Here is a 23,132-nt window from a genome sequence, read left to right on the forward strand (position 1 = left end):
AGTTCATGGTTTGGTTTGGTTTCGTTTTTTAAATGAAGTTTAGATTGCATCTTGAATATTAATTTGTTATGAAGGACTTCAGGCAATATCATAACAACTTTAACCCTCTCCTTTCAGTGAGAAATGGCAGCAGGAAGGTCTGTGGTAAACATTACACAGAAAGGTTTCTGAGGGTGGACAGTGGACCAGAAAGTTGCCCTCTGAGCACAAATGCAAATCACAGTCCACAGCAGAACACACCTGGAAGCGCAGTGGCTGCGGAAGGCTCATTCCGACCACCCAAACTGAAAGCACACAGTAGGAAAATGGAAAAAAAGAAACGAAAGTGGACGTAGACACAAAATAATTTAGAACAGATAAAACCTTAAAGAAACTACTGTAATAATACCAGCCAGAAACATTTCATAATTATTAGAGAAATCAATTATTTATCAAATATATATGTTCAGCCTTTACAATGCAGGCATTTTGAACATAGTAATTTTTTAAGGCAAGGTCAAAATCACTGCTCTTAAACATTTTGCTATAGGAAACTAGTTTAAATAAAAACTAATTTTGATAGAGGAAGCTTTGAAATGAAAAGACTTTCAAACTTTACCTAAACCAAACGAATCTTCCATCTTCCTGCCCAGGATGCTGTCTTCAGCTAGGGACAGTCCGAGAAACCTGATCTCTGCAGGTTCAGGTAATTTCTATTGATTAACCCTGCCCAGAGCAGTGGAAATTGCTCCTTTGAAGATTAAAATGTCTTTGCTTATTGCCATTTAGGATGAAAATTTTGCTACTGACAACTTAGTAAAACTTAGATATCTTTAAGATATCTTTCTCTGTGCCTACGTTATAGGAATCAAACAATTGTGCAAAGCCAACAGATATATTTTGTATATATATATACATAAAATGGGGTTAAGAAGATTTTTAACAAGAAGAACAGCAATATAAATGTCATTGAAATCCATCTGAGCTCTCTTACTGGGGACAGTGTGTAACTAGGGTGGGGAGTACAGTATGTTTTACCACTGCGTTGATGAGAATGGATTGGAATCCAAGAACAACATAATTATTGTTGTTGTGTTGTTGTGACTAATTTAATGTTAAATTAGAGAAGGAAGTGGGAGGGGCAAAGCATCAGTAATTGTTAGTGGCACGTACACACAACAAGGGGATCTTTGTCCTTTGCCAGTAACTGAAGCTGAGTTCTCTCTCTCTCCCTCTCAAAATAGCTACTTGAATTTATCTGTCTATCTATCTATCTATTTATCTATCTATCTATCTATTTATTTTCCTTAAGGTAGATTATGTCCATCATTTTTATGGGCAGTAAAAAATGACTATGATTAAAACAGAAGACATTTCCAACCTATGGCTGAAAAAATCGATATCCCTTTCTTGAGGTTCAACTAAGAAAAAGTCAAAATGAACAACTGTGTTTTGCTGTGCACATAATAAGACCAGAGCAAATATCTTCTTCTTGTGCCTAACACAAGTAAGAAAATAAATATCAAGAGGACTTGACTAATAAATCAAATGTGGGATTAGGAACGTAATCCTAGCTTCTACGGTTATCACAGAATCACAGAAGGAACCCCATCAAACCCCATCGACTTGTAGGGATGTAGCTGGATTGGCAAATCCCGCACAAGTTCTGCGTTGACTGGGAGTTCATTGTTCACACAGCCGCGGTTCTCTAGCCCAGGGCTGTCGGGGCCCCGAGTCCATCTTCGGGGTTGAAGACCGAGGTGAAGGAAGCATTAAACATCTCGGCTTTGTCTACATCTCTGTTTATGAGGCGACAATGCTCACCAAGCAAAGGGCCAATGTTATTTCTGGTTTGCCTTTTGCTGTTAACATATTTTAGAAAAACCTTTTTATTGTCCCTCACGGTACTGGCCAGCTTCAACTCTAAGTGAGCTTTGGTCGCCTGTGTTGAGCAGCATCTCTGTAGTCCTCCCATGATGGCTGACCTTGCTTTCACTGACCATGTAATGTATTTTTCCACCACAGTTCAAGATCCCTGCTCGGCCAAGCCAGCTTTCTGCCTCGCCTGCTTGACTTTCAGAGCTCTGGAATTGCCTGGTCCTGTGCTTTTAGTAGGTGGTACTTAAAAAACAACCAACAGTGATGGACCCCAACACCTTCAAAAGCTTCTTTCCAGGGGACCTTTCTGAGCAGTTCTCTGAGCAACCTGAAGTCTGTTCTCCTCATGTCTAGTGTCCAGGTCTTGTTGACAGTTTTCCTCCCATTAGCCAAGATTTCAAACCTCACTGTGTCTTGGTCACTGTGGCAACAAGGACAAGGGCGTGTTAGTTCCTTAAAGGCTTAGTTCCTTAAAGAATCACTCATCAGTGTTGTCATCCTGGTTGGGTGGCCTGTAGTAGACACGCACAATGACATACGCTTTATTTGTCTGACCCTTAATCCTTGCCCAGGGGTTCTCAACTTTGCCATTGCCCGCTGCCATCTCCACTCACTATATGTACCTGAAGTGCATTTCACCTGTGGAAAAGCTGCTCAACTATTCCCTGGCTGCCTGATTTCTGCTTTACAGTTCAGATGTGGGAGATGAACTAATGTAATTTTTTAAAAACATACAATTATTGATTTAAAACAGAAGGGCATGTGCGAGCGGCGGAGGAACAAGCTACGCCAACTCAATGTGAGTGATAACGCATTGTTCAACTTTATTGCCGCTAACGACACAGATTTATACATGTTACAGTAATTATGCATACTTGTCACCTGCTGATTGGCTTAGATCCAAGGGTTACATTTGCCCGGACCCTCCTACCTGCGGCTCGCTGGCCGCTGAGCTTCCTGCCTTTTCAACGCCCCCCTCCCTGGAGTTGTTTACAAGACTTGTCAAGGTCACAGTGTCCTTGCTGTGCCCTCATGATCAGCAGTCCCTGCTGAGGCCTACTGAGGCATTGAGGCCTGGTCATGTTAAGCTCCTAAAACATGTCAAACCATTAACTTATCAGAACACAACACTTATCAGAACAAATATTAGAACACAATTCTTATTAGAACAAACTCTGATCGTGCAACTGCTCCATAGATTCATGTCCTTTATCTTTAAGCCACTCCATAACAGGCATGTACGTTAATAGAACAAAGGCCTAGTTTGAGTTTACCTGATAGTGAGTGATTTGCACTAAAGAACCAAACCATATTCTCTAGCGTGTCCATTTTATACCAGCTTAAGAAATTGAAAGAGGAAACAAAAGGATTTTGTTTTGACCGAGGATGGGGACCCACCAGCCAGCAGATGGGAAGGGAGAAGAGAGAAGATGAGGTCACGCTTCTGCTTTTGGTGTAAGGCGTTCTTGGAGATTTTTATCAGGGAGGCCCCGTGGGCAGCACATCTTCACCTTTGCCTCCCAGAGACAGCATAGACAACAGACATAGACATAGACAACATAGACAGTGCTGGAGACAGATCGGGGAGTAAAGATGCTCCTTGACTCCACGGGACACTGGACACCCGAGGCGTTCCCGTTGCCTGTCGTTGAGTTTATTGCTGATGTGATGATAAACACTGCCAGTGTTGTACAGACTGTGAGACTGGATGCTCACAGTGTTTGTAGAAGAGACACCAAATACCAGACTCACAGCCCAGAGCTACACGTTGAAAACGGGCAGTAAAATACATCTTCAGTCTTCATTTCTATGACTGTTTATTTTATCCTCACAGACACAGACTGATGCTGCAAGGTACCTTTTCCTTCTCAGGTGCCATTAAGGGCCAAGGAATAACATAACTGGTTTTAATGTTTCGTGTCTTTTTTTCTATAAGCAAGTTACCTGAAGCAGAATTCTGTGCTCATCTGATTTGAATGAGCTGGCGGGGATCTCAGACAGCACAGGGCAATTCCCGCCGTGGACTCCTGTGTGCAGGGTGCAGCCCCATGGGCAGGTCCGGCCTTTCTTTGTGCGATCCCTGGCTCTTTGTGTGCTGAATCACACCAAGCTGTTCTGACCTCCATAAAAAGAAATGTCAATGAGAGGGAGCTGGGTGGAGTGTGTTTGTGTGTGCATTGGAGAGGGCATTTATAAATTAGAGTCATGGGTGTTAATACTTAGTTGACTAATGAAGGGGAAATAGTAAGGGGCAGCATACCTGTGCAATTGCATTCCACATTGCCTACCATGACTGGTACAGGCCAGTATGCTTTGCATGTGAGCAGAGCTATACTTCCGTCTGTTTCTGAAAAGGAGTATGTCATGCTTTAACCCCAGCCGGCAACCAGGACCACGCAGTTGCTCATTCAATATGCCCCCCAAGTGGGATGGGGGAGAGCGTCAAAGGGGGAAAACAAACCACTGGTGTGTTAAGAACACTTTAATAGGGCAGCAAAGGAAGACATCATAATAATAGTAATAACAACAACAGACTCTACAAAACAAGTGATACACAATGCTCACCTCCCGCGACACCAATAGTGCACCCATTCCCAAGCAGCCGCATTTGCCTCCAGGCAACTCTAGTTTTTATCAGGGAGGCCCCGTGGGCAGCACATCTTCACCTTTGCCTCCCAGAGACAGCATAGACAACAGACATAGACATAGACAACATAGACAGTGCTGGAGACAGATCGGGGATGACGTCTCGCGGTCAGGAATACGTGATGGCCAGCGTGGGTCAGCTGTCCTGGCTTTGCTCCTTCCCAGTCTCCTGTGCACCTGGCAAAGTGTGGGAAGCTGAAAAGTCCTTGATTATCCAGCAACAACCAAGACATCAGTGTATCATCAACATTCTTCTCATACTAAATCGAAAACACAGCACTATACCTGCTACTAGAAAGAAAATTAACTCTATCAGCAGAAAACAGGACAGATTACGACTTCAACAAAAATACAGCGTGTGTCCTAGCCCTGGCACAATTGAGCATAGCATGCTGCTGGGCCGAGCCGGTCGTTTTGAACAAAGCCAGCACCCAGCGTATGTTCCTACATGCAGACTGTGATCAGGGACTTAGTACCAGTCTGACAGATACTGAAACAATATACTGGCCTGGATATGCTCATTTTCTGACCCTGTAGAGGTGGACTTGTGTGTTTACTCACATTCTTTTAATGTCCTGTAAGTGGGAAAGGTGTCAAACTAAATCCCTCTCAGTTACCGAGTTGATCCTTTCTTGCAGTGTGAGTTTGATAGCTCTACTGGCAAGATGACTCTACATCAGCCTGAGGAGAGGTCTCTTAATTAGACCAGACAGTTGATTGACAGAAAGAGATTTAGAGGAAAATGACATGTAGCTGTCACACAGCAAATATCTTTACTGTTTCCGCTATGTCTGCGGTTATACGGTCATTGGAGATTTCAGTACAGCAAGCTGAAAACACCGAGCTGTGGAACAATCTCGTGATACGGTGAACTCAGAACTGATTTTGCTCAGGTTCATTTCTAGAAACATTTAGGTGCTGAAGTGGAATTGAATTTTGTAGGTCTGGGAGTAGGGCTCAGAAAAGCTAAAACAAAACAACAGAAGCAGTTAACCTCTTTTGTGTCTGTCTGTAGGTGGCATGTTTTTTCCACTGGCATTTTGTGGGCACTTGCTATTCTGCCAGCGTAAGTACCTAAAGACATTGCCACGGATGGACAAAGTCTCTTTGCATGCACAAAAAAGGCATCTGTAGGACTTCTAATGACAGATTTGATAGCATACCTAGAACCCAGACAACACATTCAGCATAGAGCACACCAGCAGTCTGATTCAGCAGGAGGCAGAGGCAGCATCTCCACTGCTTTACAAAACAGCCACACGATTAGCTGACTTAATTATTGCTCCACGTGTGCCCCTAAATAAACCTGAATCTTCCTGCCTGGAAGGACCGAACCTGAAATCAGCATCTACAGTTAGTGATATATGGCCTTTTTCATTTAAGGCAAGCTTACATGAAATTAGGCAAGTTTGAAACAAATTAATTGGATTATTTCCTTCCTGATGCTGTGTCTAAAACCATTGGGTGTCTCACATGCAGCGTCTTGCATAAAAAAGGATTAATTTTTGATTGTACTGCCTTGATCCAGAGAAGGTGAATTTATAGAATTTATATGTGTTAATTTCTGTTCAGTTATCGTAGTGCGTGTAGCTCTTATCCACATGCACAAAGAAAGCTGTTAATGCCCTTTCCTTCTTTCTTTTCACGCGCAGTCTTTAAGTCCACGTGTTGTCCTCTCCTGCACGCCGAGCACGCGTGCAGCCTGGCGGCTTCAGGAAGCTCTGCGCTGTGCCCGAGCGGCGTGGGCAGGGACAGCAGGGACAGCAGGGACAGCAGGGACAGGAGGGACAGCAGGGACAGCAGGGACAGCAGGGACAGCAGGGACAGGAGGGACAGGAGGGACAGCAGGGACAGGAGGGACAAGAGGGACAGGAGGGACAGCAGGGACAGGAGGGACAGCAGGGACAGCAGGGACAGGAGGGACAGCAGGGACAGGAGGGACAGGAGGGACAGCAGGGACAGGAGGGACAGCAGGGACAGCAGGGACAGCAGGGACAGGAGGGACAGCAGGGACAGCAGGGACAGCAGGGACAGGAGGGACAGCAGGGACAGCAGGGACAGGAGGGACAGCAGGGACAGCAGGGACAGCAGGGACAGGAGGGACAGGAGGGACAGCAGGGACAGCAGGGACAGCAGGGACAGGAGGGACAGGAGGGACAGCAGGGACAGCAGGGACAGGAGGGACAGGAGGGACAGCAGGGACAGCAGGGACAGGAGGGACAGCAGGGACAGCAGGGACAGGAGGGACAGGAGGGACAGCAGGCACAGGAGGGACAGCAGGGACAGGAGGGACAGGAGGGACAGCAGGGACAGCAGGGACAGCAGGGACAGGAGGGACAGCAGGGACAGGAGGGACAGCAGGGACAGCAGGGACAGGAGGGACAGCAGGGACAGCAGGGACAGCAGGAACAGGAGGGACAGCAGGGACAGGAGGGACAGCAGGGACAGCAGGGACAGCAGGGACAGGAGGGACAGGAGGGACAGGAGGGACAGCAGGGACAGCAGGGACAGGAGGGACAGCAGGGACAGCAGGGACAGCAGGGACAGCAGGGACAGGAGGGACAGCAGGCACAGGAGGGACAGCAGGGACAGGAGGGACAGCAGGGACAGCAGGGACAGGAGGGACAGCAGGGACAGGAGGGACAGCAGGGACAGCAGGGACAGCAGGAACAGGAGGGACAGCAGGGACAGGAGGGACAGGAGGGACAGCAGGGACAGGAGGGACAGGAGGGACAGCAGGGACAGCAGGGACAGCAGGGACAGGAGGGACAGGAGGGACAGCAGGGACAGGAGGGACAGGAGGGACAGCAGGGACAGCAGGGACAGGAGGGACAGCAGGGACAGCAGGGACAGCAGGGACAGGAGGGACAGCAGGGACAGGAGGGACAGCAGGGACAGGAGGGACAGCAGGGACAGCAGGGACAGGAGGGACAGCAGGGACAGGAGGGACAGGAGGGACAGCAGGGACAGGAGGGACAGGAGGGACAGCAGGGACAGGAGGGACAGCAGGGACAGCAGGGACAGCAGGGACAGGAAGGACAGCAGGGACAGGAGGGACAGCAGGGACAGCAGGGACAGCAGGGACAGGAGGGACAGGAGGGACAGCAGGGACAGGAGGGACAGCAGGGACAGCAGGGACAGCAGGGACAGGAAGGACAGCAGGGACAGGAGGGACAGCAGGGACAGCAGGGACAGCAGGGACAGGAGGGACAGGAGGGACAGCAGGGACAGGAGGGACAGCAGGGACAGCAGGGACAGGAGGGACAGGAGGGACAGCAGGGACAGCAGGAACAGGAGGGACAGCAGGGACAGGAGGGACAGCAGGGACAGGAGGGACAGCAGGGACAGCAGGGACAGGAAGGACAGCAGGGACAGGAGGGACAGCAGGGACAGCAGGGACAGCAGGGACAGGAGGGACAGGAGGGACAGCAGGGACAGGAGGGACAGGAGGGACAGCAGGGACAGCAGGGACAGGAGGGACAGGAGGGACAGCAGGGACAGCAGGGACAGCAGGAACAGGAGGGACAGCAGGGACAGGAGGGACAGGAGGGACAGCAGGGACAGGAGGGACAGGAGGGACAGCAGGGACAGCAGGGACAGCAGGGACAGGAGGGACAGGAGGGACAGCAGGGACAGGAGGGACAGGAGGGACAGGAGGGACAGCAGGGACAGGAGGGACAGCAGGGACAGCAGGGACAGCAGGGACAGGAGGGACAGCAGGGACAGCAGGGACAGGAGGGACAGCAGGGACAGCAGGGACAGCAGGGACAGGAAGGACAGCAGGGACAGGAGGGACAGGAGGGACAGGAGGGACAGCAGGGACAGGAGGGACAGGAGGGACAGGAAGGACAGCAGGGACAGGAGGGACAGCAGGGACAGCAGGGACAGGAGGGACAGGAGGGACAGCAGGGACAGGAGGGACAGGAGGGACAGGAGGGACAGCAGGGACAGGAGGGACAGCAGGGACAGCAGGGACAGCAGGGACAGGAAGGACAGCAGGGACAGGAGGGACAGCAGGGACAGCAGGGACAGCAGGGACAGGAGGGACAGGAGGGACAGCAGGGACAGGAGGGACAGGAGGGACAGGAGGGACAGCAGGGACAGCAGGGACAGGAGGGACAGCAGGGACAGCAGGGACAGCAGGGACAGGAGGGACAGCAGGGACAGCAGGGACAGGAGGGACAGCAGGGACAGCAGGGACAGCAGGGACAGGAAGGACAGCAGGGACAGGAGGGACAGGAGGGACAGGAGGGACAGCAGGGACAGGAGGGACAGCAGGGACAGGAGGGACAGGAGGGACAGGAGGGACAGCAGGGACAGCAGGGACAGCAGGGACAGCAGGGACAGGAGGGACAGGAGGGACAGCAGGGACAGGAGGGACAGCAGGGACAGCAGGGACAGCAGGGACAGGAAGGACAGCAGGGACAGGAGGGACAGCAGGGACAGCAGGGACAGCAGGGACAGGAGGGACAGGAGGGACAGCAGGGACAGGAGGGACAGCAGGGACAGCAGGGACAGCAGGGACAGGAAGGACAGCAGGGACAGGAGGGACAGCAGGGACAGCAGGGACAGCAGGGACAGGAGGGACAGGAGGGACAGCAGGGACAGGAGGGACAGCAGGGACAGCAGGGACAGGAGGGACAGGAGGGACAGCAGGGACAGCAGGAACAGGAGGGACAGCAGGGACAGGAGGGACAGCAGGGACAGCAGGGACAGGAGGGACAGGAGGGACAGGAGGGACAGCAGGGACAGCAGGGACAGGAGGGACAGCAGGGACAGCAGGGACAGCAGGCACAGGAGGGACAGCAGGGACAGGAGGGACAGCAGGGACAGCAGGGACAGGAGGGACAGCAGGGACAGGAGGGACAGCAGGGACAGCAGGGACAGCAGGAACAGGAGGGACAGCAGGGACAGGAGGGACAGCAGGGACAGCAGGGACAGCAGGGACAGGAGGGACAGCAGGGACAGCAGGGACAGCAGGGACAGGAGGGACAGGAGGGACAGCAGGGACAGGAGGGACAGGAGGGACAGGAGGGACAGCAGGGACAGCAGGGACAGGAGGGACAGCAGGGACAGCAGGGACAGCAGGGACAGGAGGGACAGCAGGGACAGCAGGGACAGCAGGGACAGGAAGGACAGCAGGGACAGGAGGGACAGGAGGGACAGGAGGGACAGCAGGGACAGGAGGGACAGGAGGGACAGGAAGGACAGCAGGGACAGGAGGGACAGCAGGGACAGCAGGGACAGCAGGGACAGGAGGGACAGGAGGGACAGCAGGGACAGGAGGGACAGGAGGGACAGGAGGGACAGCAGGGACAGGAGGGACAGCAGGGACAGCAGGGACAGCAGGGACAGGAAGGACAGCAGGGACAGGAGGGACAGCAGGGACAGCAGGGACAGCAGGGACAGGAGGGACAGGAGGGACAGCAGGGACAGGAGGGACAGGAGGGACAGGAGGGACAGCAGGGACAGCAGGGACAGCAGGGACAGGAAGGACAGCAGGGACAGGAGGGACAGGAGGGACAGGAGGGACAGCAGGACCCCTCGGGACGCGGCAGCGGGTGAGCAGCACCTTCCCACCCGACAAAGCCATTGTCCCGGGGCTTTGGCCAAAGTCTCAGGAGAAGCACGCAGTCCTTGCTGAACACAGGGCCCGTCGCTCTCGTGTTCCACTGGGGCACATGCCAGTGACTCGGAGGGCTGTGCTCTTCATCCTGGAAATTAGGACCGAATATTCAGGAATAATTAAATACAGGCTTCTCTTATTTCACACGCATCTTAACTTTATATATTTATAACTTGCTTTTTAGGAAAGTAAGAATGTATTTGTTTCCCCTAGCTTTGAGTAATTTATTTCTGTTTCTTTCTTCCTCTTACATGTCAAATACAATATAAAAATCTTCCATTTAGGTGTTTTGTACATGTTTTGGTTTTGTAAATAATAAATTGGTTTTAACCAAACTTTGTGGCCTGAGTAACAGATATATAACATCATATTCATAAGATAGAATAAGAAAAATTAGATCTTACATTTTAAATCATATTCTCCATGTTGTTATTTAGCACTTGTTAACCTTTTCATTACTGGAGCTTGAGATTACTAATAAATCTGTTTGTTCCTAAAGTAGTCAAGGGAGGGTTTGGGCACCAGCTGTGAAAATGAGAAATGATCACCGCTGGAAGTATCTGCTTTCGTTGTAAATGTCTGCTGGGTGGATGGAAATCACTAAAGTGTTAGTGAAACAATCAGCTTTGAAACCACTATTACATTATTCTTATTGTTAACGTAAAACCCGTTAGTATTTTGACTGCTGGTTCAGCTGTACTTGGCAGAAAGTCACAGGAAGAAATTGCATGTCAGACTATTAACATTTTCACTTCTCATTAACCACGTAAAGAAAAAAAATCTAAAAATGCAACCAGTAAAATGTACTCCTAAACCAACGAAATGTGGGAGAAAAGGCTTTTGCAACGAGGGCGGCTCTCACACGCCGAATAGCAGTTGGCAGAGGGCTATTTAGAAGGGTTTTGTGTGAATGCTATTTTGAACAAAACGTGGCATTTAAGCCGTTGTTAAATGCAGATAAAGGTCAGAGATCACGATCTCCAGAAATGATAGTCTGCAGTATTTCTAACTTCCTTTATGTGCAAGACAAAAAAGTAGACAAATCACTGCAAAATCAGGTTTTCGTGGCCACCGGGAGGAATCTGGTCCCGCCCGCACGGCGCGGCGCGGGGCTGCCGGGGAGCTGCGGCGCCGGCGCTGGGGGGCACGGCCCCCGCTTTCCCTGGAGCGTCCCCTGGGTGCTGAAGCTCCTTCCGGTGCGCCCAGACTTAGGATTCGTAAACTCCATTTTCAGCCATAACCGTTTCCAGATGTAAGCAATGTTACAGAAAATGTAGTTAATACGTTTACTTTTATTATAAAAATGTGTGTAACACACTGTTGTAGAAATGGAATAACACTTACCATAGTATATTTATCGTCTTATCTGTTAAACAATGAACATACATATTATGTTTTGCCTTTTTTGTGGTTTATTTTTCATATATTCTCCAAGGAATCACAGGTATGTGGTTTGGGTTTGACCTGTGCAGATATTGAGATCTTATCATGCTCTTCGCAGTCTAGTAAAAACTAGTAGTGCCTCTAGTATCTGCTAGTGGAGTGATTGCTGATATATCGGAATTGGTCCTACAGAATTCACTCAAATAAACAAGCTTTGTATATGCAACTGGTAAATTAATATTAAGCTTATATTTACAGATATTACTGACACCCTCTCTGTAACAGCCCGTGACATGTATACTTAGATCTCTGGCAGCTGCCCTTACCTGCTACCTGGGTTATGGAACTTCTCACAAACCATGACAGTTTCCAAGTCATAAATGTTTGTAATGCCGGAGGTTAAGAGTAGCAAATTATACAATTATATTGATACAGAGATAGCGGCTGTACCGGCAGTGTGTTCCTAAGTTTGCAATAGGAATGTGGGCTTGTACATTGTTGCCACATATTAAAAGTATGTTTTGTAATTTATTGAAAGCATACTGGTTGTCTCTGGAAACAATTTGGGTATATATTTCTGTTTTGGAAATGTAGTGTTGTTTTTACTCAGTGATTACTTCGACATCTTGCCACTCTACCTGACTAACTACTGTCATGTTTTGTCTTGCAAAGACTGAGAAGCCTATGGTCAGGTTGCTTGTATAATGTATAGTGCATTTCTCTTTTCCAGTGAGACCTGTGCAAAATTAGAATGTGGTTTAATTTCCTTTTCCAAATGTACATAGTCTAAATGTTTTTGTATAAATGCACCAAAGCTTAGTCCTAATTAATATCCACCTGATATATTTACGATCAACAAAAACATAACCCATGATTCCAAGCCATCTTAAATGTTTTCAAAGAAGCGTTTATCCAAAGAAAGTCAAACTGCATAGGATTAACTTACAATTGCAATGATAATTTAAATACGTTTTTAAACAGAAAAGCATACCTAAGAAGAACTTCATGTATGGGCATGCATGGAAACGCAAACACTTCTGCTTATATTGCTTGCCTGTAGAGCACCCAGTACATGTATTACTTAGTATTTAAGACCAATTGCATCTACTGGTAGCACCATTAACATGGCTTATTTTGGGTTTCAGGAAAGACAGAGTTCCTCATGCAAGCAGTTTCAGAATATATATGGTTTAGTACAGGGCTATTATACCCTTTTTTCATCTATGTTATAGCAAGTTGGAATTCTATTTCACGTTTCCTTCACGTGAAGCTCCCTACACCTGCAATGACATGAATCAAAATATGCAGAAGATGATTTTTTATTCCCCAGAAGTCCAGTTTTGTGCCAGTGGAGCTTTTCTGGTTTTAAGGCAGCTGTACAATACGACAATTGCAGAATGCAAACTTGTTTTACCCCCTCACGCCAAGAAAGGCCTTGAGGTGCTGGAGTGAGTTGAGAGAAGGGAACGGAGCTGGTGAGGGGCTGGAGCACAAGTGTGATGGAGCGGCTGAGGGACCTGGGGGGTTCAGCTGGAGAACAGGAGCTGAGGGGAGACCTTCTGATCTCTGAACTGCCTGAAAGGAGCTTGGAGACGGGGGGGTCGGGCTCTGCTCCCCAGGAACAAGCGCCAGGAGCAGAGGAAACGGCCTCAAGTTGCGCCAGGGGAGGTTGAGGTTGGATGTGGGAACAATTTCTTCCCCAAAGGGCTGTGGGGCATTGGAACAGGCTGCCCAGGGCAGTGCTGGAGTCACCAGCCCTGGAGGGCTGGACAGATGACATGAGGTTCTCAGGACAGGGGGCAGGGACAGGGGTGGGTAACAGTTGGACTCGATGTTGAGGGTCCCTTCCAACCGAAATGATTCTGTGAGTCTATGATTCTGTGCTAACATGTTTGCCCTACAATAAATAGGATCAAATCAATAGTTCATGGCAACTGATGTTGATCTATCAACTTCCATTTTTACCTGACACGACACTCCTGCAATTCACAGAAGCTTTCTCATAGATATTAGATCTCATTACTGGGTTGTATACTTTCTGGAATCTTTCAAACACTTGCCTACATCAAGATCCTTGCAACTTCTTTGACTGAAATGTATTTTGGTACAGTGAGATTCAGTGAGTTCAGAACTGATATTCAAGCAGATAAGGTTTTTGTCCTGGATTTAACCTTGGCAAATGTTTTGGCAGCCCAAATTAGAGTTCCATTGGTAATACACACTGAAAAGTGTTTCCTTGTATAAAAACTTGCAATCTGTTTCCTTTGGTCACGTCTCCATTCGGTGATCATGGTTTTCGTGCTCTTCCCTCGGCTCTATGTGCATAACTCCTCTCCATCTGACAAGCTACATTTTGTTTCACTAGTGACAGAAGAGTTCAGCCTGCTGCAGCTCATCATTTTGAGATTAAATATCAAAGTGATATTGGATAGATTGAGGATTATTTGCTACTGAAGTTTATTTCAGACCTAGATGTGAATTTACAAGGAGTTAATTTCGAGAGCCACCTTACTTCAGTAAATATTTATGTATTGAGTGGGAAGTGAAAAAGATTTAAATATAATATGGAGAACTAAGTATCATGGTAAACAGGTCATAGTTCGCATCCTTCTCAAACTCTCATTTCACTTATTACAACGTCTTTTTCTTTTGTAGCTTGTACTTTTCTTTCTAAATGAAGTTATATATTGCTCAAATCATATTATATCTGCAAAAATAACATAACTCAGTGTTTGGTGTCCTTCTCTGTATCCACCCAAGAGTGAATCTAAACTCCAATAAAAACGTTATTGTGAAATGTTGCTGAATTTGTCTGTTTCTCTGAAGGCTCGATTTCAAACCAGCAAAGCCATAAAACATTTACTTGCCAACCTATTGGCTACGAGCGTCTCCCTTCTTCCGGCAGCCGCAGCGCTGCCGTCCCCTCGGGCACCTCGTCGCGGAGCAGCGCGCGGTCTGCTGGCCTGTGAGTGCCACGGGACCTGCGCCAAGCGCGTGATTCTTCTTCTGCTCTTCACCTTGATTAAACACGGAATCCCCAAATACTTTTGGAAACAAATTTATACAAGCTACTATTTGCTTAATGCAGTGTCAAAAGCTTGAAATGTGATGAAGCTGACACCATCCTGTAGCTGTGGATGTGCAGAACTGCATTCACCAAATAGGAATGCAGTTTTGTTTTGCAGAAAACTTATGACCGAATATAAAAGTGGATTAGGTGCTACAATGCGTATTAACTTTTTTTACATGTAGATATGTGTATTTCTGCGGAGCTCTTGAAGTAACATATGTAAATGCAAGGTACAAGGTCCTATGCAAAACTGCAAAATAATTAACTGACTTATCAAAGCAGCTGCATCACTTTTAAATAAGAATTTAAATGGCTTTGACCTTTTTGAAGCAAGGACTTAAAAGGGAGTAAAAAAGCAAAAGGGCTGCATAGGAGGAAACACTCTGAATATGGTAAAGGCAGACAATTTAAAGTACATCTGAACCGAAAGAACAGACCATGACCAGAATTATTATAATGAAACACTGATGGATTTTTAATAGCGGTGTAATACGTTGCTTATTACACGTAAGTGGGGGTGTAGATGTACGAAAGCAGGCGCTGCAGGAGCTGGGAATGAGAGTGAGTTCTACAGCTGCATGAAGTTCCAGCAACAGCCACCTGGACCCCGCCAGCTGCAGCTCATGCTAAAGCTTCTCAAGACCACACGTGTGTTGTGGTCTGGGTGCTGGGAGCTGGACACGTGCGATGGACCAAGTCAGGACGTATCCACAGGAACAGGTTCTTGCGGCTAAGCAAGATCCTGCTTGTTTGCTGAGCCATGTGCACCCTGGTAGAGGGCCCAGTCTTGGACCATGGTAAATATTAGGTGACATATCCTAATTCAAGCCTCTTCCCTTTCAGTGTAAGCCAAATTAACCTCAAGTTTGCTATGAGTAAGGAGCACTCACAGGTAGTTAGGACAGGTCACCTGATACGCAGTTAAATTCCAGTAATTGGAGCTTCCATCTCGTTCCAGGTCCACAGGCCTGTGCAGAGTCACCCGTGTTCATGCAACCTGCTGATGTTCTGCTTCAAGGACCAGACCTGGCCACAGCCTGTTACTAGTCACTGTGTTACTGTCCTTAGGAGGTTCCATGGGCAGCTGAGCTCACCCAGTGGCCCACGACTATTGGTTATGTAATCTCCTTGCCTTTTCCATCTGCCCACCCCCACCTGGCCCCTCTCTTGCTCCCCCTTAGGCCCTGGATATTCACAGATCATACCCTTCCTTTATACCGATTTTCCTCTGTGATTTGTACATGTTTGAGTTTATAGCACTAAACTGCTGAAAACAATCTTTGTTTGCCGGGGGGTGGGATTGTTTTGTTTCACTTTAATTAAGTCAAAATAATGTCACAGTAAAAGTTAAGGGTAAGAGTAAATAGCAGGGAGTTGGGAGGAAGACGTGAGATGAATGGTATCTCCCTTTTTTCTCTGTAGTTATCTATTAAATCAGCTTAAGTGTCTAATAGAAACACAGCCTTAAACTCATTTCTGCGTTTAAGGCAATAATTAAAAGGGATCAGTGATCAAGTAGTATTGCACTTAATGACAAATGAGATAAAGTATCAGCCAGGTTATAATAAACTGAATGGATAATTTGAAACAAAGATACTGTACAACTAACTCCGGCAAAAGGTTTAGAATAGAACACACTGTTTCAGTTGGAAGGGACCTACAATGACCATCTAGTCCAACTGCCTGACCAGTTCAGGGCTGACCAAAAGTCAAGCATGGCAAGAGTATTGTCCAAATGCCTCTTAAACACTGACAGGCTTGGGGCACCAAACACCTCTCTAGGAAGCCTGTTCAGTGTTTGACCACCCTCTTCGTTAAGAAATGCTTCCTAATGTCCAATCTAAACCTCCCCTGGCACAGCTTTGACCCCACACATCCTGTCCCTGGATCCCAGGGACAAGAGCTCAGCACCTCCGTGTCCCCTCAGCTCCTCCCGAGCTGCTGCCAACCATCGCTCCATCTGCGTGCGGCCCTCGCGGGTGGCTCTGGACGTACAACATTGCCGTTCATGCTGGAACACAAACGTAAGGAAAACAAATGCAAATCCTTACAGTCAGGAACTCAGGAAACTTGCCATGGAAACTGAACAAGGGAACTCCAGATCATTCCTACATAATATGAAGTCATCAGAAACACAAACTACGACTTGGATCTGTAAGGCAATCTCCCCATTTTGTGGTCAGCTGAACCCTTGCCCAGGAGAGCTACAAATCAGGTTCCGTCTCCTTCTGGAGATGCTCACTCATATATTCTATGAAATGTCCTCATATTACACTAGGGCTAGGCTGTGCATGTGAAAAAGTGAGAAGGATGGGTCCTGTCGTTGGAAGCTACTATGCAGAAAAATGTTAAAAATAATTCAATAACCATGAAACCAGGTGTCCTGGTTTTGTTAAAAACAGGTTTCTCTTTTAGTGAATTTGCCTGTCAGCTAAAGCTTCATATGAGCTGCGTTTTCCTGCAGAACCAGACACATGTTTTGGTAAACCTAGCAATGGAATGCAAACTTATTGATAAACACGGATGGACATCTCGCGAGAGGGGCAACGAGAAACCGGTGACCAAGAAACTGACCAACTGTGTATAACATTCCATTCACGTGAATACTGCATATAAAAGCGGGAGATCACGAGGATCCCTTCCTTTTTCCCTTCTGCTTATGGTGACATTAGGAGAGGACCTTGCTAGTCGTCCCTGCGAACTGAGGCCTAGTGAGAGACTGAATCCAGCTCCGATTGGCTGCAGAGTCCAGTCCAGGACTTCAGGTGCCGGCTCTGCAGTTGCTGAGACTTTCAAGGTTGGTTTTGTATATTTTGTATTATTTTCTCTATTCTTATTAGTAGCATCAGTAAAACATTGTTAACTTTTCCAACTCTCTTCTCTCTGTCCTTCTGTCCCTCCCGATCGCCTGTGCTGAGTGGGAAGGGGGGAGCGGGAGGGGCAAACGGGGGAAGTGGGGGGGAGACGGGGTTAACAATACATCTGCCAGGGTTTTATTGTCACCCCGCAATCTAAACCCTTGACACCAGGAAATAAGATTATAGCTTTTAAAACATTATTGCCCTTACCACTAATAAGCAGACATAATCACATCGGCAAAATTGTGTGGTTTTTTTTTCACAGAAACAAATTATTCTTCTGGATGAAAACACAACTTTTACATATAGATTTTCACATCCAGGGCATTATTTAAAAGTTAAGGGTCTATTTGGAATGTTAAAGAGGGCAAATGCATTTATGAAGGCCTCATCCTAAATCCAAATAGAAAAATTGCTTATTGCAAAGGCATGTTTTTCTTTTCCCAAAGTATTGTGTTTGCTTTCTTTTCTAAGAAATACAGTTTTGTAATGCATGTATTTCTCACTCCTTAGTGACACTTCATATGTGGTCCATGAGGTTTTAGCCAACACCCTAGTGATACTTCTGTGTTATCTGCAGCATGAAGCACACATAAGCTGTAGCAACATATTGGATCTTTTTGAAATAGCTGCTGTTCTAATACAGAAAGAAAGGAAAAGAACAAACCCAAACAGATGGTCTTAACCCCAGTAGCATGTGAAATAAGTAGAAGGAAATAGGACACCGGACAATCAGAGCATATTTCTCACTAGACAGACAGCGGTCTCAGCAAAAGGTCATTATATATTTAAAGACTGAATACTAATCCCTGTGTGCAGCAGACTGATGTAAAGATGGTTAAGATGCAAGTGCTTAAAGATTTCTAAACGCAAGATTCTCTCTCTCAGGTTATGTTGGGAAATAACTTGCTTATGCACATTGCCAGTTCAGCAGATGGCACCCTTTCCCCTGAGAAACCCGAGCACCCGTGTCCCGCAGTGTAACGGGACAGCACTCTCCTACAGGCGACCGGCGCTTCGTTTCCCAGTTTGGATACAGGGTCAAAATCCTCAGCGTTTGCGACTACGTGTTCTAGGTCATTATTTGCAAGAGCTAAAATATTGGTACTTGCGTAGTCCTTGTATCTTCATTCAGGAAGGACGAGCCTCTATCTGACTCTTTGCAGTTTCAGATTTAACACTACTGCTCTTTGGCTTAAACGGTCTGTAATGTGGCTGTATATTGTCAAACAGGTGTTGAGTTCCACTCTGAGAATGGGTGCAGTTGTCACTGCAGGACCCCTATACACAGCTTGCATCCTGGTTTGTTACGCTGTGGTCATAAAATATTTTGACTCTTCCAGATGAAAATTGCTAAATATCTGTAAAATAATTACTGCTGTGATAGAGATACTGCAAACCTTGGGTAAATAAAATGCATTTAGTTTTTAACTGAATTTTCAAGTATTAAAGTAAGAAGAACATGGCGAGAAAAAATGGAGAGAGTTCTAAACGTACAGGCTGCGAACTACATGGACACATTGGAAATGTGTGGGGCCGCTAGGTGGGGTTGTGAACATCTGCATTGGTGCCGTTTGTTAGATTCCTTAGATTTCACCGAAACAACACACTGCCAAAATGTAGTCTCCAGCAAACAAAGCAAGCAATAGTAAACTGACAAAGCAGAAATAAGGCTTTCACCATAATTTATTAACCTTAAAATACCAAATCCCATCTGTAGGTAGAACAGGTTTCTAAAGCATGCTCCGGTCTCAATGACTCTGTTGTGCGATCACACATCACGTTGTGCTTTCTCTTCTCTTTTTTCGTATCTCAGGATCCATGTTCTTCACGATGCAGCATGTCTTCTCCCGTGCGTTACAGGAGTTTATCAGCACGGGTTGGCACAGGAATGCTGACCGGTGACATGGGAAACCCCACGCTGCAGTAAAAACTGACTTTGATGTACTCTTCCCATTTCTTCTTCCTGTTGTGAGGAAAACCGTCCAGATGGGTAGAACTTGCCCTGGAAAGCCACACACTGGAGCAATTCTGTAACTGAATTCTTATTGATCAACGTATCCTAGCGATGTACAAAGAGGGGCAAGACCACACAGCAAGACAAAATGAGCCACCCCAATCCTAATACTCTCGAACTGCTTTTAATACCTTTGAGAAATCGCTTTGTTGGCAGACATTATGCTGCTTTGTTGTGTAATTTATGTGTACGTTTTGAATGTAAAGGGAGAAGGACAAGGTCACTTATTACACCGCTGAAAAGGCTGAGTGTATATGCTGGGGATAAGTAATCTTCTTTAAGTTTTGAGCATAACCATAGCACCTTTTAATAAATTTACTCTCTTTCTTTGTTTCCCTCGCAAATGAGACTTGCATCCATGTAACTGCATGCACAACCACCAGCCTTGTTTTTTTTTATGTCATTATCAATGTTAGAGATTCTTTTTATAATACGTCAGAGACTTTCTATTCAGTTACAATCATAAAGGCTGGTGTTATTTTCTTTTTGCTTCTGGGTCTCCATCAACTGAGTGTTGGTTTGTTTTGAAGTCAGTCGTGGACTTTGAGCTGTCTCCTGCTTCACCTTCAAGATCGTCTGTCTTCTCAGCTCGGGCTGCCACGGTTTAGCATATCGCTGAGCAAGTAATATTGTCTGGAATTTGGATGATGGAGATGCAGTAAGAAAAATAGTTGCATTTGAGGAAAAATGGATTGAATTATGGATTATTGCTTATCTGTGAAGTTAAAAACCCTGGATTTGAATCTCGCTCTGGAGAGCAAAATAAGGGTCTGACAAAATGAAAGCTTATATCTTAATTTTTTTATAGCATAACTCAGTCTTCTATTTACTGTACAGAATTATAATATTCTTATGCTAATATGTTTAGATTCCTGTGATAACACTTGACAAAATTAAATTTAGAATGTGTTTTGTTCAGAAGGTGTCATTTAGCCTCTGCATTATTGTCACTTCGTAAGATAAAGGACAAACACGGTAAGAAATACTCATAATTTCTCATAGTTCAAGGCACATTCTTGGAATTCCTTAAATCACTTAGTACTTTTTATTTGATACCAAAACCGCAGGTTCTTTTGTTTGCCCTAATAAATAAGCATAACTGGCAGTTTTTATTAAGAGATAGTGCAGGGGAAAAGAAAACACGTGGTTTTAATCCCAGCACCAAGCTCTATGATCTGCAAGTGACAGGTGAAAATAGATACAGTGCTCCCTTAAAACAATTGGTCTGCATTTGCCATGGTCAGCTCTGAAATAACCAGGTAAGGGTAGTGTTTACTTTACCATAATCCAAGCATAATCCAAAACAAACATACGCAATTAACATTGACTATGGTCCTGAATCCAAATAGTTACTGACCTTAAAAAACAAACAAACAAAAAGCCCACCACAACAAGCAAACACACAAAAGAAAAACGAATTACCAGAATAGGGCGTTCACATATTACACCTTTGCAGCAGTTTTGTCAGAAATCATTTAGGCAATAGTTCTAGACATTTAAAAGCCCAGAGCCATCTGAAGTTTCACTGAGGATTTCTAGAAGTCTGGATAAAACTGATGTTCAAAGCCTTGGGCTCACAGGTGCCTATTTGATTGGCATGATACTAAGTGCTTTACATGAACACAAATTGCTGTTTTCTGTCTAAGACTATTTTAAAGGTTATATTGTGGCCCTCCAAAGATTTGTTTACTAATAGGCTTGGTGCTTTCTGCAGTGTCTTTTCATTAGATAGGTGGCTGTTATTGTGGCCTGAGATATTGGTGCCAATGAGCCCCGAGGCCATGGGAGGGGTCTCTGTGCTCCCCGTCCCTGTCGTGAGGGGCGCGGACACTGCAGCCCTGGCTGGTGCAGCGTTTGGAAAGACGAGCTGCAGCCTGTGATGCTTGCTTGCTATCTGTCGGGATCGCTTCCGAGCGATGGAGGGAAAGATGACGTATGACAAGGGGAAAAATGAACCACTAAACCAGTAATTGACTCGATGATAGTCCACTCATTCCACCCAACTTCTGCTGCGCATCTCTTTCTGAAGTTTGGAAAATGGGTCTGTGTTCTTTGCTTCCTCTGTGTTGCGTAGACATAGCGACTGGTTTGGGAGTTCTCCAAATATGAAGTGGGTAGCTTTTCTAACATCACACTTGACCAAATACTTATTTTACTTTTTTGTCCACTTTTGCCAAATATATGCTGCTTTCCACTGGTACTTCATAATGACACAAAAGAGTATCCTGTTACAGCCGACAACACAAGACTCATGAGAAACCGTAACTATTGTCAAAGAGCAAAGAACAAACAAACATGAGAAACTTGTGACTTTATCATGTGGAAACAAAGCTAACGGAAGAAAGTACAGAAATAAAGATAATGTAAGAAAGTATAGGAATAATGCAAAAAGTTGGAAAAAGGAGTCATATTATTTTGAGGAAATTGCCTCCCTTTTGTATTAAAAATGTTTTACTAAAAATTATATCTATCCCAGCATCTTCTCCAGCACTCTGCAATAAAAAATACAGAAAGCAATATACGCACATTCTTGAAGGAACCTGCAGGCAACCATGCGCACCCGCTCAGGACCCAGCAGAAAGCCAGTCAGCCCGTGCTGCTGGCACACACGCGTGCCGGGATCAGCTGCGCCTTCTCACCACTGCCTCACTTAATGAAACCTTTCTGAAACTATTAACTAGTGTGTGTGTGACAACTGTTTGCTTTGTCTAGAAGATTGCCAAGAGTCTTACACCTGAGTGTTGCATAAAGACAATGTACCTGCTCGGTTTTAAATACTGAGCCAGTTAGGGTTTGAGTGCGCCATGTCACAGCGCATCTTGGCAGGCTCCTGCTCCCGCTCCTGCTTAGAACATGAACTTCAAGTAAAGATCAGAGTCAGTCTTAAAAATGTATTTGAAACAAATTTTGATACAGATTCCTTTTCATAGCCCCTAGATATTTTTTCCTCCAGCATGCCCCTGTTTGCATTGAGATGGATCTTTTGCAGATGTCAGAAACTCAGGGCTCCCCGCAATCCCCGTGTGGTTTTCCTGCCTTCGGCCTCTCTCCTCACGCAGCTGCCTCCTGCTGCCTGTCCGGCAGGGCTCGCTTTCAGCTCTTCTGCCATTCCTGGTTATCGCCTTTTCTTGGATTTGAAAAATGCAGGAATAATTTTGTAAGTTATGTACCGACTGCTTTCTCTTTCACATGTCTGTGTGATCTAAACATTTAGCATACATAAATTCCAGTGTCTTGTTAGAGGCTTCTTGTAAAACCCCAGGAGCAATGCGCCCAGGCCTGGTGGTCAGACCACGATGGAGAGAATTGTGTTCTCGAATGACAGAACCATGTCCCTCTGACGGCCCATCACTGGGGCTCCTTGTTCCCTGCATGGGTTACATTGCTCCCACCAGCATGGCTGGGTGACCCAGTTCCACTGGGCTTTCCCAAGGAAATGGCCCTGATACAGATGCCTTACCAGGTGCATCAGTCGATGTCTTGACCAATTTTAACCATTTTGAAAGATGAACAGAAATCTCAAAGATAACTGTGTGATTTCTGAAAATCAGTGGCTATACAGAGATGAATGCCAAACCAATAGGAGCCGTTCAGCGATAAACCCAGCATCCCGGGAGCAGAGGTTCCTAAGCCTGAGCAGACAGAAGTCTCTTGCTGAGACTGAACTGCGTGGGG

General features: G+C 46.4%; 2 long non-coding RNA genes across 2 annotated transcripts; one reads left to right on the plus strand and one right to left on the minus strand.

Moving 5' to 3' along the window:
* The first annotated feature begins 17,088 nt into the window (after positions 1-17,088).
* LOC135579968 (uncharacterized) lies at positions 17,089-20,378 on the plus strand. Its single transcript, XR_010473904.1, has 2 exons — positions 17,089-17,379; positions 19,257-20,378. It is a non-coding gene; the product is annotated as an uncharacterized LOC135579968 (long non-coding RNA).
* On the minus strand, positions 19,109-22,155 carry LOC135579967 (uncharacterized). Its single transcript, XR_010473903.1, has 2 exons — positions 21,984-22,155; positions 19,109-19,406 (listed from the first exon to the last, which is right to left on the minus strand). It is a non-coding gene; the product is annotated as an uncharacterized LOC135579967 (long non-coding RNA).
* Positions 22,156-23,132: the final 977 nt, after the last annotated feature.

This window comes from Columba livia, chromosome 7, assembly GCF_036013475.1.
Source record: "Columba livia isolate bColLiv1 breed racing homer chromosome 7, bColLiv1.pat.W.v2, whole genome shotgun sequence".
Classification (NCBI taxonomy): domain Eukaryota; kingdom Metazoa; phylum Chordata; class Aves; order Columbiformes; family Columbidae; genus Columba; species Columba livia.